We start from the raw sequence: 16,158 nt of genomic DNA on the forward strand, positions 1-16,158 counted from the left end.
ACCATTCTTCAAAAAATTTGGGGTTTAAAAACTGGGTGTGTCTTATATAGTGGTTGTAGATTTCAAATGCCATAGATGGAACTGAGGACGAGGCAATATATGAAGACAGTGATCTGTCATGAGACACAGATGAGGACAAGCTAATGGATGGGAGTTTTGACAGTGATGAGGAGTTGTATGAATTTTATGATGAATAAAACTTGAGTTCAATAACTTTAAGTAATACATTTTATTTTCAAATTTCGGGCCCCAAAATTAAGGTGTGTCTTATACATATGGAAATATGGTAATATTGTATTAGATGAAGAAAATCGGATTTTATTAATATGATGACTCAATTAATGAGAAACAGACAATAAGGTTTTGTTAGCTAACTTTTATTTAAATAATTCACCATATTAACCTAGTGCTCCGATTCCCTCCATAAAAATTAATCGCTGCATTGCTCCACCACAGATTGCTTGAGATTGTTAGGCTCGCCACTTCCATGCTCACCTGTTGAACTATTTGCTTGCCAAAAGTGAGTTGCATAAATGTTCAAAGGCTTCTTTATGCCAGTTGAGCTTATTATTGCAATTAAATAATTGAATTCAATTTTAAATACAACCGATAGGGTGTGAAAAAGGTGTTATTCTGTAACAACAAAGCTGATGATTTGGAAATATTAAATAAAGGTGAGTCTCTATAAAAAGATTACTATGGAATTACATACAGGTGATACAATATAAAAATACGTGGGGTAGTGTAAAAATCTAAAAGATTTCTCAGATTACATGTATCTTTAAATATTCATATCACTTTTTTAAACACAATATTTGAAATTGTAGACTATACAGGACAGACTATATGACAATCTCTTCACACATGAGTATAGTCATAGGGAAAGTTGTGGTCCCATGTCAAGATATTATCAAATCCTTATGCCTTAGTCTTTGTTTTTAGTTAAAATAAATGGTTTTAGGTATGTATGCATCATCTTATATGATACTCACTCTTCCTGGCTTTCTCAGTTCTCACACTAACAATTAGTTCTGATCACTCTTCAGCAGGATCCTATATGATCAATGACTAAATAACCTGTGGAACCTTTGGTGTCTTAATGCTGTGTATGATCCAGGAACCAGGACAAAACCCTAGAGGAGATAGGAGATTTGAGAAAGAACCAAGGTCAAATTTGTATGTCTGTCAGTCTGGTGGAATGGGGACTCAAAGTCATAAGGGAAAATTAGTTATAGAAAACAAAAAAGCAATATTTTTTGCACATCTGAATGTGTGGCAAGGAAGAATGTAAATATGCCAAATATTAAGTGTTATTACAAAATAGTGGGATGTCAAATTATTTATTCTCTCATTCCACAATTAATATGTATCACTTTTATAAACAAAAAAAGAACAATGTATTATCAAGGAATGTAATAATTCAATTAGGACTTGTACTGACTGAAATTCAGATAATTATATTTTAAAGTAAAATAAACATAGAAACATAAATTTCAAATAATTTCTGCATCTTTGATGTGAGAAGAAACAGACCACGTGTTTCTGCTTTGTAATGTGCGAAATGGGGAGGGGGCAAAAGTTAAAAAGGAAGGATATGGGGAGAGAGAGGGAGACAGCAAGTCTAGAAATAAGACACCCCATAAGAGAAAGTTGGAATGGTCTTTCCATAATACAACACAAATGGAGAAGGGATAGTTTTTCCCATTCTGAATGTTGGCTCATTAATAAGAGTTAGTTCTTGGCACATAAGCAACCCAGAAAATGGAATATGTCTTGCTCCTTAAATATATATAGGCTACCCATAAACTCATGAGTTCCTGGAATTTTTATTAAAATTTTTATATAAACAAGCAATCATTTTGAGACTACAGTTCCTGGTAATGAAATCTATGGATGCCATCAAAACATGCATTTGCACTAGAAGACAGTGGATGAGAGAAATGGGGATGACATTTTCTTAAAGATAGAGTCCTTTTTTAAATAAAGATAGATTTTTATTAAAATGTTTTTTTTTCTTTATTCATTCACATTGGGTATTACAGCACCATTAGTAAATTGTTATTTTTATGAGTCTGTTTCACTCAGGAAATTTCTTAATTCATTACATTTTATTACATCAGCAGTAATGAACCAAAAACAATATCATTTATTTTTATTACTACTGTAGGCTAAATCACAATGATTTATATAGCCAGATTGAAGCAATGACTGTGTAATTACTCTGTTATTGTCAACGATATATTTTTCTTAAATAAGACACTTAACCACATGTAAAGTCAATAAATATAGAAACTTGTAAGTGAAAATAGTAGACTAGCCACCCAGCCACCATTTTGTATTTAAGGTATGATGTGGCTCCATTCTGGATGATGGGCGTGGGTGATGTAAGGAAACAGGCAAAACATTGGTATTAATGAAGTGACAATGATGGGTCTCTCACTGTCAGGACACATGGTTTTCAAATGTTTATCATATCATAAACATAGGGCCTCATTCCCTTAAGTATAAACTGAATATTACCATTCTAGATAGACAATTGTCTGGATCTTTCTCCCCTTTCTATGGAAAGGACCAATTTCTAAGCATCTTATGACCATTTTCCTACAATGCCTTACAATTCCAAAAGTCATAGTGTGTTAGTAAATGCTTTTTCAGTCCAATCTCCTGAAGCTTAATATCACTTCAATTAGTGTTGTCTTTAGAAGTAGAGGATAGTTGCTCTCATACCTGTGTTGTAATCTTTAAACCACTTGAAGACTTATCAAAATATATTTTCTTTTTCTGAGTAAATAACCTCAATTCAAACAGATGAGTTCAGTAAATAAATGTTAAGAAATCCAGCCAACCAGTTTTGGGGTTTTATTTAGTAATGTTGTATTAATATTTGCAGCTATCATAAAAGAATTACTTTCAAAATATCTACAGGAAAAAGAATTATGTACCTACCATGTATTATTCACAATCCACAGTCTGGTATCCAAAAGCACTGAAAGCGAAAAAAATTAACTCATTTGGCTGCAAAACCTGACCAGAGCAGCCATGTGGCTATTTATAGTTTTTATTCTACTTAGTGTGATTATTCAACTATTTTGTTGCAGTTAAATTAATGTGCTTAATTACAGAGCATTGTCCTAGAACCCACTGTAAGTGTTCCCTAATAAGTAGCAAATGCACCATATTACTTTCTAAAATTGAAAAAAAGAAAATCTTTATTATGAAACACATTTGGTCCAAGGGTTTTGGGTAAGGGATAGTGAATTCATTCTGGAAAAATGAAATGAGGTGTACTAAGTAATTTTATTCTAAGCTATTCCCCTGTTTTCACTAATTTTAAATATTTTATTGTGTCCTGTCTAACCTTTCCTCTTAATTATGGTTATTTCAAAACCAAAATGGACAATACAGAGTCAGGTCATTATGCACCTACTTTGTCACTAGTACTGAGATAGTATGAAGGATGACATTGACACTCCACATATAGAGGATAGAACAGATGGCCTTAATGTAAGCAACCCAGGAAAGAAAAGATTAGAAATACTTTGTCAAAACAATTTTGGAGCATCTGGGGTCAGCTTAGAGAACCAAAAGGGACATGAGTGTTTTACATTTAGCAGTTCACCTGACAACATCACTTCCTAAAGTGAGAAGAAAGCATATAATCAGGTTCTTGGTGGATTATAGACTACCACCACACTTCCGGAATGCTCTGACCTCAATCTGGTTTCTCATCTGCTTTTGACATTGGGCAGTCTTTCCTTATAGAGTTGTTTCATATTCTGAGTTATTCCAGACTCTGAAGCGTTAAGTAATTTCCAAAGTTTGATAAGTCACAGGTATTTCTCTTTATATATGGAAGTTGTGATATTTTAGAAATAATAGTCTTAAATATACACTAAGATGTAGGCCAGCATATTTCATTACTACTAGTTTAGAGCACTCCAAGTGAAACAAATACAAGTTCTAGCTCTTTCTCTACTTTTGCCCCCTTCTCTTCTTCGCTTCTGTTTTGCTTGAGCTTCTTCCACAGCAAACAATTTCAGTTTTTCTCTGAGAGTGTAAATATGACAGCTGAAGCTAACAAATATATGCGTAGTCACACCAAATGAACACACAAAGACCCAAACACAAAAAGTTTGATCATGCAGCTATGAACCATTCACTTTTTGGGAGCAGTTGTAGACTCCACTTAACAAAAAAGGAAGGAAATACAATCAAAGTAATTTAAAAAGTTTTCTTGTCATTTATATACATGCAATGTCAAAATATAATTTGGAAGTGTAATACATTATGAACTTCACCTTTATGGATATTACTGAACCATGTTGCCAATAGCAACAATGTGTTCTCTCACCTGTATCTCATATTCTTTATTCTTTCTCTTTCTCTCTGCCGTAAGTGTGAGCAAGAGAACACCTGGTCTTTAAATTCTTTCTTTCTTACTTTATTTATTTCATGTGTGTTGTCTAAGTCAGTAAATGTCTTGAGGACTTAACGTCATCGAAGTTGGTTTACTTAAGTGAAAAATGTCTACAGCTGGTAAACTGAAATGGAGAAAGCCACTCCATGTTGTTAGTATTTCATAAAAAACAATGTGGGAGAGGGGAGCAAAAATATCCTTAAAGAAGAGTTGAAGTAATTTTTTAAATGTTATTTTGGTTTTGTAACATTATAGGAAATGTTTCATTTATGAACAATTCTTAATTCAGTCAACTACCACAAGTTAATGATCCAAGCATTACAATTTTGTCAGCATAATCTTTTTTTTTTTTTTTACACGAAGAGTTTTATTAATTGAAAAACCTTTAAGTCATCCAGGAGAGAAAGAATGAAATAAAGAATGTTCTCTATCACAGAAATCTCAAGTCTCCTAGGCATGCAAGGTGTTGTCACAGCCAAGTCCATGCATACAGAAGAAGGGATCCATTGGGTGTCTGGGGCTCTATCCAGGACATCGGTTCAGGGGAAGTGCTGAAGGCCAGGCTAAGGCTGGGGTTTCTTTTCGGGTTCCACCCTATTTTAAGCCTCAGTTTTCAGCAGCTTCTTGGGGCGGCCTGGGTTCCTGGCGGCAATCAACCAAATGTCTGTCCACCTCTGCTGGCATCCCCTGGTTGGTGCATGTGCCATTGGTCTGTGTGGTCTGTCATATCGCCCTCTTCTTGAGGTGACAGTCACTCTATCTCGGTTTCAGCCATTGGATCCTGGACATGCGGGTCTTGAGGGAGTTTCTGGCCCCTCTCAGCTCCGGGAACATCTCCATCCCAAGTGCAAGCATGGCGCAGCAGCACATAGGCACCATAGCTCTGGTCCCAGTAGAAGTGGCCGGTTTTGCAGGAGTGGCAGCTCAGCGCAGGGACGTTATCCATGGCCTTAGGCCCAGGCCTGTTCTCGGTTCAGGCCCGGTGGCATGGTGGGCTCTGGACATTGCCTCATCCAAGACAGGTCTTCCAAGGTTGATGGATGGGCTTCCATAGCTTCAGCCTCCCGTGTGGCCTGAGACGTGTAGCTTAGTCTAGAAGAAGTGAGCCAGATGATTCTGTCGAGTACACACTTAGCAGAGGCAGGTAATGCATCTCTTATGTCCATTTGCATTGCAAATTGCCTCAGAGCCTGATGAGATTAAGGAGAAATTTCCAGCATTCCAGAAGTACCAATTGAAAGCCTGAGGGGATTCCCTGATTGAATTAAGGTGGAAGGGAGAAGGAAGGTCTGTGTGTGTGCGGGGTTGGGGGAGAGGTGGAGGGGGGGAAGAAAGAAGGAAGTTTGAATTTATGGTTCCTGGCTATTTCCATTCATTGTAGAAAGCCTCTCTACTTGTCAGGCACACCTAGGAAAATAACACTTCTCATGAGTATTCTCTTTGCATATCATAGAGGGTTGTCTGGTTTTAGAGAGAGGTGAGGCTCCAAGGGGTTAGATCCTTGCAAGACCATAAAGCTATTGGGTTGTCGGAAAAGTCATGACACATGTTTGTGACACATGGCACTGGTTCATTTTTAGAAGTACTAGAGTCATTTGCATCTATGTTATTGCTATGTCATTTGACAACTGACAGTTTTAGCCTACTTCTAAAAAAAAATTGAGCAATTTGATTGAGTTTTGGAGATTTTACAAGTTGAAGATGGAAGACCAAGGTATGCATTTCTGCCATATTTTACTGTTTTACTTCCAGAAAGGAAAGATCTCGCATCAAGCTTGTAAAAAGTTGCTTAAAGTTTACGGTGATAATGCTCTACAAGAATGTTGGTGCCAACGATGGTTCATGAAATTCCGTGCCGGTGATTTTGATCTCAATGACTCTCCTTGTTCAGGGAGGCCCACCAAGTTTGATGACGACAAAAGAAAGGCATTGATCAAGTCAAACCCATGTTACACGAAACTAGAGATTGCAGAAACATTGAACATCCATCATTCAACTGCTCACGACCACCTAAAGAAGCTGGGATACGTAAGCAAGCCCGATATTTGAGTTCTGTATGAACTCAAAGAAGTTCATTTGACGGCATGTATAAACATCTGCAATATGCTCATTAAACGTGAGGAAAACGATCCTTTTTTGAAGCAACTGATAACTGGTGATGAGAAGTGGATTGTTTACAACAATGTAGTGTGCAAACAGTCTTGGTCCCAACATGATGATTCACCTCAAATGACATCTAAAGCAGACATTCATCAGAGGAAGGTTATGCTCTCAGTGTGTGGGATTTTAAAGGTGTCATGTTTTTCAAGCTCCTACCAAAGAACCAAACAATCAATTCGAATTTGTACTGTTGGCAATTGAACAGTTTGAACAAATCCATTGCCAAGAAATGTCCAGAGCTTGTTAATTGTAAAGGAGTTGTGTTCCATCGCGACAACGTGAGAGGACACACAAGTTTGATCACCTGTCAAAAATTATTGGAGCTTGGATGGGATGTGTTGCCACACCCACCTTACTCACCTGACCTCACGCTGTCAGACTTCCACTTGTTTTGCTGTCTTCACAACTCCTTGCGTGGTATAACATTCAACTCAGATGAGGCTATAAATCAGCATCTTGTTCATTTTTTTGCAAATAAAGACAGGTCCTTCTATGAACGAGGACTTATGGAGCTCACCGAAAAATGGCAAAAGGTTATCAAACAAAACGGGCAATATATCATTGATTGATCTTTGTTCTTTATATAAATAAATGACCTTTGAAAAACCTAGACAAAATATGTCATGACTTTTCCAACAACCCAATAGTTTATGCTGGAGCTGAATAGATTCCAAGCCCTGACTCAGGTATACCAGGTAAGGAAATGAGTGAAGGAGTAATTAGGTAGGAGGAAAAGAGAGTCCCATGCCTTACTTAAAATTGTAATTTTCTAATTTTATCTACACTAGATTATGTAAATCAAAGGGAGACTTCAAATATACTGTGCTTTTCATACCTAATGGGCAAATACATTGAGTTAATGCCACATTTCCAGTGTATTTTCGCAGAACCCCATCTTGTTTTATGTAAACATGGGCATTCTGTTACTAGTGACTCCCCTTACTTCTATTGCAATTCTTCCCAACAAATTTATTTATTTATTTATTTATTTATTTATTTATTTATTTATTATTAGTTTCAGGTGTACAAAACAATGCAATAGTTATCCTTTTCACCCCTCACAAAGTGATAACCCTCCTTCCCCTACCCACTGCCCCCCCACAATATGATACATATTTATAACAATTCCATTGACTTCATTCCCACACTATACTCCACATCCCATGACTATATATGTATTAAATTATAGTTGACATATAATGTTATTCAACGGTAGCTTCAGGTGTACAGTGAGGTGGTCAGGCCTCTACACCATCCATGAAGTGGTCTCCTTAACAAGACATGAGACCATCTGGCCCCCTAAAAATATTTATAACATTATTGATTATATTCCCCAAACTGTCTTTTCTATCCCTGAGGCCATATTATAGTTACCAATTTATGTTTTCTTGCCCCTTCTTGTTCTCCCTCACCCACACCCCTGTCCCATCTAGCAATCATCAGTTTTTTCCTTTGTGTCTCTGAGACTATTTCTGTTTACATTACTCAGTTCTTTAGATTCCACACATAAGTGAGATTATATGGTATTTGTCTGTCTCTGACTGACTTATTTCACTTAGCATAATGTTCTCTAGGTCCATCCATATCGTTGCAAATGATACGATTTCCTTCTTCTTTATAGCTGGGTAATACTCCATTGTGTAAATGTACCACAGTTTCTTATCCAGTCATCTACCGATGGGCATTTTGATTGTTTCCAAGTCTTGGCATTCGTAAATAACGTGTCAGCATACTCTTGAATTTGTTAAACTAATCCGAATTATGGTTTCTTGTTTAACCTTTATTTCCTCTTTTTTAGTTGGACTGTAATTTACTATCTGTCAATGCATGAATTTTTGAAGGAGGATGCAATCATTATTTGTTGTATTCATTACGTTAATAAGAAAAATTTAAAAATTATTTTTAATGAGAGTGGATCCAAAGAGAAAAACTCACAAGGGAAGGGAAAGCATTAGTTGTAAAGAAGGACAAATAAGAAAATTTACAATGACCATGGACCTTGAGGACTCTGAGGACCAGTAGTATGAATCTAAAGTCAATCCCACTACAAAGAAGGAGTTACTGAGAGGAAAAGCATCTCCAATGTGCCGGCTCTATATTGTCCTCCAGCACATAGCCCTTTCCCTGGGCATCATCCTTAACCCACTAGGGAACAGATCTTTGGTTAGGAAGATCTGTAGAACTGCAGAGATACAGTTCAGTCAGTGCAGGTATTGATATTAAATCTAAATGTAGCATTTTATGGTGCTTTAGGGAGCTCTCATTATTTTCTACTGAAAATTCCCCTTATTGAATTAACAAAGGCTTTCATGACTTAATTCTAATCTGTGATTGCTGGAACAGAACATAACGCCTAAGGGGGAAGGAAGCATTAACGATTTATGGGAAATCTTTAAGAGATTGAAAGGGCTAATAGATGTAATGGAAGATTTAAGGTAAGCTGATTATTGTGAATTGCAAACAAATAGCAAACTTTATAAGATTTGAATTGTATTTCTTGGAAAATTTTGTGTTCACAAGTTCTTTAAGGTAGATAAATTCTCAGAAAGCAGAATTTCAAGTTCATTTCTTTTATCTATTATTCCAGATGTTAATGGTGTGTGTCTGATAGGGATTTTTTTTTTTTTGCCCTGTAAAACTCAGTGATTATTTCAAAATGTGAAATGTAAGTGGCCAGTGTGTGTAGAATGGAGTGACAGTAAAAAAAAAATAAAAATAAAAAATAAATTAAGAATTGAAAACAGTAAAAGGCAAAGGGCAAAAAGCTATATTCAACTGAATCAGCAGAAAGTGAGACTTTTAAAAAGTTAAAATCCAGAAGGAGTTTGGTCCAATTTTTCTATTTCTTCTTAAATCCACAGTTTTCTTTTATCCTGGCCTTAAAAATGAGCTAATGGACAGGACCTCCCAATTTCCTCAATTCCTTGCCTGCAGAATTTACTGCAGAATTACTTTTTCTCACTGAACTCTATCATGTGTCACTGAAGGAAATAAAAAATATTGCTTTATTGGCTGTGGAGAAAGGAAGCAGCATTTTAGAACCAAGACAGAGGTCAGCATTTGTTTGTACTCAAGCTTGGTGTCGCCATTTGAGTAGCTTCCAGTTGAACAGTTCTTTCCCTGTTCAGTTGATAGCCCAACTCACAAAAGAAAACATCTTATTTCTGGTACATTCCATCTAAGGATATAGAAGGTACCATTAACCCATTAGAAAAGCCACTGGCACACTTTGGCATTAAAAGAAACATTTCAAAGTAAACATTGTATTTTGTAGAGCTGAAAGGCTTGGAAGTGTCATGTTTTGTGGCCTGTGTGTTACTACCCCTTACATGGAAGGTGATTCCATACCTTGGGTTTTGTATAAGCATCTGCACTCTTATGAAATGTGCTTCTGAAAAAGTTTTGTCAAAAAAATAATTGAACATTAAACCCTGTTTGTTATTAAAAAAAAAACATTTTATTTTGGTAAGTATACTTAACATGAGATCTTCCCTCTTAACAAAATTATCAGTGGGCACTACAGTATTTTTGACTGCAGGTAAATGTCATACAGCATATCTATCTCTAGCATTTATTCACCTTGATTAACTGAAACTTTATGCTTGTTGATTAGTGCGTCCCCATTTCCTCCTCCCTCCACGGCTGGCAACCACTATTCCACTCTTTGAGTTGGTGAATTTGACTATTATAGGTAATTCATATAAGTGGAATCACACAGTATTTGTCTTTCTGTGACTTACTTATTTCACTTAGCATAGTGTCCTCAAGGTTCACCCATGTTGTTGCATATTGTAGTATTTTCTTTTTTTTAAGACTGAAAAATAACTTATTATATGTATATACCACATTGTCTTTATCCATTCATCTGTCAATAGAAATTTAGGTTATTTCCACATCTTGGCTATTGCTGCAATGAACATGAATGTGCTAGTATCTCTTTGAGATCCTGATTTCAATTCTTTTGTGTAAATACCCTGATGTGAAATTGCTGAATAATATGGTAGTTCTAGTTCTAATCTATTCTATGTACGTTACTCTTAACAAAAAGTCCCACTTCTTTAAGATTTACAAGGCCCTGGATGATTGGACTCAAAATTATCTCTTTAGTCTTATTCATTACTTCTCATTTTTCCATACTCTACAAACCTGAACACACTTGTCTTTTTTATGTTACTTGAATGTATGACACTCTATTTGGCTTCTGAGCCTTCTCAGAGTTGTTCTTATAAAATTGTATTTTTCTCTTTCCTTAAGTAATCCTTACTACAATATCCCCAATCAGTTTTTCCTTACAAGTTTAGGATAGGTGCTCCCATGTCAGTTCTACTTCTCCAAAGGTAGTGCTAATCACCACTTATTGTAACTTTCTTTTGGCATATTTTAAAATCTCTTTATAAGATTCCAAGTACCATGAGATCATGGGCCAAGTCCATTTTGTTTACCGTTACATGCTTGACACTTAGTGTACACTCGATAATATTTGTCCACTGCCACTGAAATAAGCTAAATTTGTGAAAACAGTTTTAATTCTTAGGATGTTATACTTGATGATAGAAGAGATGATTTTGGGGTCTTTTTTGTTGATAATAATCATATCACTAGCACAGGTAATCATAACTGCTACTGTTGAGTTTCTACCATGAGTAGGCACAGTATTAAGGACTTGATTGTATTATTTTATCTGATCCTTATAACAGCTCAACAAAGTTGGTATTTCCCATTTGATAGAGTTTAAAACTAAGACTCAGTCACTTACACAACTTAACAACAGGAAAAGTCAGAATTTTAATCAAGGTCTATTTTGAAAGATTGTCCTAGTGTCCATACTAAACGGCTTATGCAGAGAGACTCAGAGAGCGACTAACTTATACTTTTTCAGGATGTGATTAATACTTTACTTTTAAATTATGAGGTAGGTAACTATGTGATAGAAAATTAACTACATAAATGACTGGATATTTTAAAAGCATACTCTTTCTCTCTAGCACCATGTGCTTAGTACTATGAATAACAACTAGCCATGTAGATATATATTTATATAGATATACATGATATATAAACTGCCAGGTGTCCTAATTAACACTTTACCTTCTTTGCTTACTCACATATTACAATATCTATTTTCCAGATGCTCATGATTTTTCACTATTTCTACTTAATGGCTATCATTACTTTGCTGTAGGACTTTAGAACATTGTCATTTTTACCATAACTATTATTGCTGGGGTTTGATAATAAAAATATCAACCAATATTGTGGTAATCTTTCAGTCTTTGCATTGGTGAGGCAGTGACCATGATTACCAACATTTGATATTATTCCAGTTGTATTGGTAAGGATGCTGAGCTTATAAAATTGTCATTAATAAATGGTAGAGCAGGGATAGGAACCCAAGCCTTCTAACTCCAGATGTAGGAATCTTTAGGCATCAGTGGTTTTTGCTCAGCAAACAGCTGGAAAATAATTCCTTCTTTTTCTGCCTTTTGTCTCCTTTTGCAGTTCAGATAGAGAGGAAATCTCTATTTCTTAAATATAGACATATGGTTTGTTATTCCAGAGAACATTTCTATTGGGAAAGATTTGTGCAAAATTTCTAAGTACTCCCAAATGCCTCTATGCATAACCCAAGAGGTTTCTTACCTGAATCTGAATTCTAAATAACTTATAATTTAATGTTAATTGCTATGGGAAAGACAATTTCAGCTTTGCCCTGTTCCTTTTTACATATTTTATACAAATATTATTTAAATAATTATGTAATAGAATACAAATCTTATGTTTCAAATTGAAAGCATATTTCTAATATTTAACAACAAATCCTTTCAGTGAATTAATCACAAAGTTCCTCACATCTGGATTCATTGCCATGATTTGGTGGTAGCATTTGATCTGACTTGAGAGGGTGCAGGTAATATGTGATAAATTGCTTAGTAAATTAGAAATTAGAACCTTTGACCTCTTGAATTAGGCTAGGGCACGTTAAATTGAAGAGAGGTAGTTTTCGACATGCAATGAAAGAAAGTGAGTACCCAGCGACAGGTATGGCTTCTTCCTTACTATTATGTCTGAAAATGCAAGTTGTTTCCTTGATCACCTGTGTTGCTTGGGGATTAGACACCTTAGCCAAAATACTGAGCACACACTTGTTTAGGAGACGTTCTGATATTTACAAAAGTATTTCTGGATGTTGCCTTCCAGACAGAGTCATCACCGTTTTAGCAATTTGCCCACCTTCTAAATGTCTTTAAGATTTGGGACTTGCCAGAAAAAATGCCATGGAGTAAATGTAAATGTGTATCTGTTCACAAATATTATTTTGGTCTGATTAAGTGTGAAAACAATTAAAATATTCTGAAGTCCCATCATATAACCATTCATTTATAACCAAAATATAGGCTTTTGCTTTGAAATTACTTTTATTACTAAAAATGGAAAACAGCGTCATATGAAAACTTGAGTGGAGACATTATGGTTCAAAAATATGTTAACAAACATCATCATCATTAACGAATTGGTCAAGGTTAGTTCACAATGTAGCGTTTCCTTAAATAATCCCAAAGAAAGTTTCCTGGGCCGGCCAAGTGGCACATTGGTTAAGCCTTGGCTTGGGATGCCAGCTCTGAGCAGCAGGGCCCCAGTTTGGATACCACATATGAGGGCCAGTGACACTGCCCTCTACAACTAAGATGGTGAACAACAGCTCGACCTAGAGCTGAGCTTCTGTGAGTTGCCAGAGACGGTGTAGGCTGCAGTGGGGCTGGCCGGCAGCTGGCATGAGCTTTCATGAGCTGCTTTAAGCCGCCGTGAGTGGCTGTCCAATGGACAGCGAGCAACTGCCTCACCTGGGAAGAGCGCAATGATAATACCAATGTGGGCCAGTGAAGCAACGTCCTCCACAACTGGACTGAAGAACAAAAGGACAACAACTTGTCTGTTCCCCTTCCCCAATTCCCCAACACTGTTCACCTCCCCCAATTCCCCAATAAAATCTTTAAAAAAAAAGTTTCCTGATATTTTGTAGATATTGCTAGTAGATGGAGAAAAGAGATTATTCACCTATGAGTCACTGGCTAGTGGAGCAAGTTCTAGGCTTATTTAGTGTTATTTCTGATTGCTAGTAAACATTCTTCTACTCAGAGAATGACAATACCTAGCATTCGCTGGAGATCTGGAAACTAAATAGCAACATCTGGGTTACTAGTTTTTCAAGGTAAGATGGCCAGTGGTCCTCGGAGAAAAACAGTTTTACATACCACATTTGATTGTGCAGTCTTGAATTGCTCATCTGTAAAGCCCTTTTGTTGACTGAAGGATCTGTGAGTCAGAACAAACAAAGACATACTCACATTATAGCAGATCTGTGGACATACACTTCAGTCTAAGTGTCAAAGCTGAGCAGATATTTTTATAAAAGGAATATCTCACTTGCCAAGAATGACACTTGAAAACTAACTTTACTTAGCATCTCTGAGTCTCATAAAGATTACACAGCAGCCAAAATACTATCAAAGGCATAAGAAAAAATAAGCAACTTATCACTCAATGATTTTGCCTTATTTTCTTCTGATTGAACGAATAAAGTATTAAATAGCATAAGGTGTCAGTTGGGCATATGTGCTAAACATTAATTAACCTGCATTTTGTTTAGAACATAATTTATTAAAATATACTCCTACTAATCTATTTACCAATAATTGTTTTAAGATAATTTCCATATATCTAACAGAGATGTTAGTAACTTGGATATGCCTAAATTTTCTAGTTTTCTGAATTTGGTCTTTTTATAGTTTATAATACAAATACTTAAGTTCTTCTAATCCTATGCATGTAGAAAACCTGAGAGTTACACCCCATTAAAAAATTCCAAAAGCAGTAATTGTCTGAGTTTCAGTGTTCTGGTCACCTCTTGCTCTGAATTCGTGCTTCCACTCTATTCCAGGTATTGCGTAGGTCTCACCTCTTGCAGCTGATCTTTTCTCTTCATCTGGTGCTCATCCAAAGGTGCATCACAGACTCTTTTCAATTCCCTACATCAGTTAGGAAAAGGAGACTGGAGTAAGACCAGAGTTCCTTAATGTCTGGGTATAATTGTATGTTCCTTAATGTCATAGTACAATACCAGGAATGACTGATCACTGCATTGGAGGCACCCTCGTTCTTCATTCTTCAGACTTCCTGCTACTGACTGCTTCCTCTCTATAGACAGCTCCAGACACCTACACGGCTCCTGAAACCTTACTCACCTCCTCTTTTAAACAAACTGATGAATATATCAGCATGTTAAAGTTAGTTGATTGAACAAGCAACACTCAAGAAGAGATTAGGAAACATGATTTTTTCTCACCTCTCATTGCCAGTCACCTCCATTCTCCCCCCCCCCCCCAGGGGGCGCGTGCGTGTGCGCATACACACACACACACACACACACACACACACACACACACACACACACACACACCGCTTACTCCAACTCTCTCTGTGCTTGTTCTTCCTTGTTCCCTGGGGGAAATCTAGCAAATATCTCATGACTTTTGTGATGACTTTTCTGTCATAAACATCTTTAAATCACAAGACAGACTTAATTCATAAATTAAAACGCCTGGTGCTTGTAACAGTCAACACTTTGAAGCTCACTTAAAATGCAAGTTTCTCCCCAGGTCCAGCTTGGGGTCTACTGAGGGCAGAAAGTCTAGCATGACTTCTCTTTGGCCCCACTCTTCACTGCTTTTCCTTCCACCTCCATGGTGAACAGCTCTGGACCCTTCGGTGTTGAAAGTGGACAGGAGGGAAGAGAGAAAAAGCTCAGGAAGGATTAGTCTTGACTAGATACCCAAATAATTTGGTGTTAGTTTTACCTAGGATAGCAGGTATTTTAAAGTTGAGTCATTTATTTTCTTTCATATTATATTTACAAGTTTATTGTAGGACCCTCAGTCCTAGAGCCTTCTAACCTACCTAGTTCCTTTAATTCTGGCAAGTAATTTGTCTAGCTTAGTATTCCCCACTCCCCAGTTCCTGGTTTGCTGTGGTTCATTCTACATCGACTCTATTATGGTCTCACCAGTTGCCGCACTTGGGAAAAGTCCATTTAATAAAGCCCAAGGTATCTCTCTACCCTTGATGCTCCCATACACCAGGAAGAAACACTCACCAGCCATGTATTTCAGATACTCTCACCCACCTCACCACGTGTAACCAGCTCCTGCTGAGTGCCTGAGCATACTTTTGCCATCAGAAACACATAAGAGCAAGCAAGGCCTCTTAAAACTCAGGCTTGCAATTGGCATGCTGTCATCTCCAACTTGGTCTATTGGCCAAAGCAAGTCATAGGACCAAAGAAATATACTCCACCTGTTTACTGAGGCAAATTGCAAATTTGCATGGTATAGGGTCTGATTACAGGGCAAGATGAAGAATTGAGAACAATACTGCAGTCCTGTCCAGCTGATATCAGTTACTTTACCTCAGCACATGGAAGATATAACTTCCTGGTCTTCTGTCATCTATTGTTACTGATGGCACACTTTTATAATCTAATTATCATTGCTATTTGGGTTCTCTTTTCTCCTTGGTGGTTTTTA

General features: G+C 36.7%; 1 long non-coding RNA gene across 1 annotated transcript; it reads right to left on the reverse strand.

The window, feature by feature from the left end:
- Positions 1–5,483: 5,483 nt before the first annotated feature.
- On the reverse strand, positions 5,484–14,598 carry LOC109374319 (uncharacterized). Its single transcript, XR_002122375.1, has 3 exons — positions 14,535–14,598; positions 13,831–13,891; positions 5,484–5,509 (listed from the first exon to the last, which is right to left on the reverse strand). It is a non-coding gene; the product is annotated as an uncharacterized LOC109374319 (long non-coding RNA).
- Between the last annotated feature and the right edge of the window lie 1,560 nt (positions 14,599–16,158).

The sequence above is a fragment of the Hipposideros armiger genome, unplaced genomic scaffold (assembly GCF_001890085.2).
Source record: "Hipposideros armiger isolate ML-2016 unplaced genomic scaffold, ASM189008v1 scaffold_810, whole genome shotgun sequence".
Lineage (NCBI taxonomy): Eukaryota > Metazoa > Chordata > Mammalia > Chiroptera > Hipposideridae > Hipposideros > Hipposideros armiger.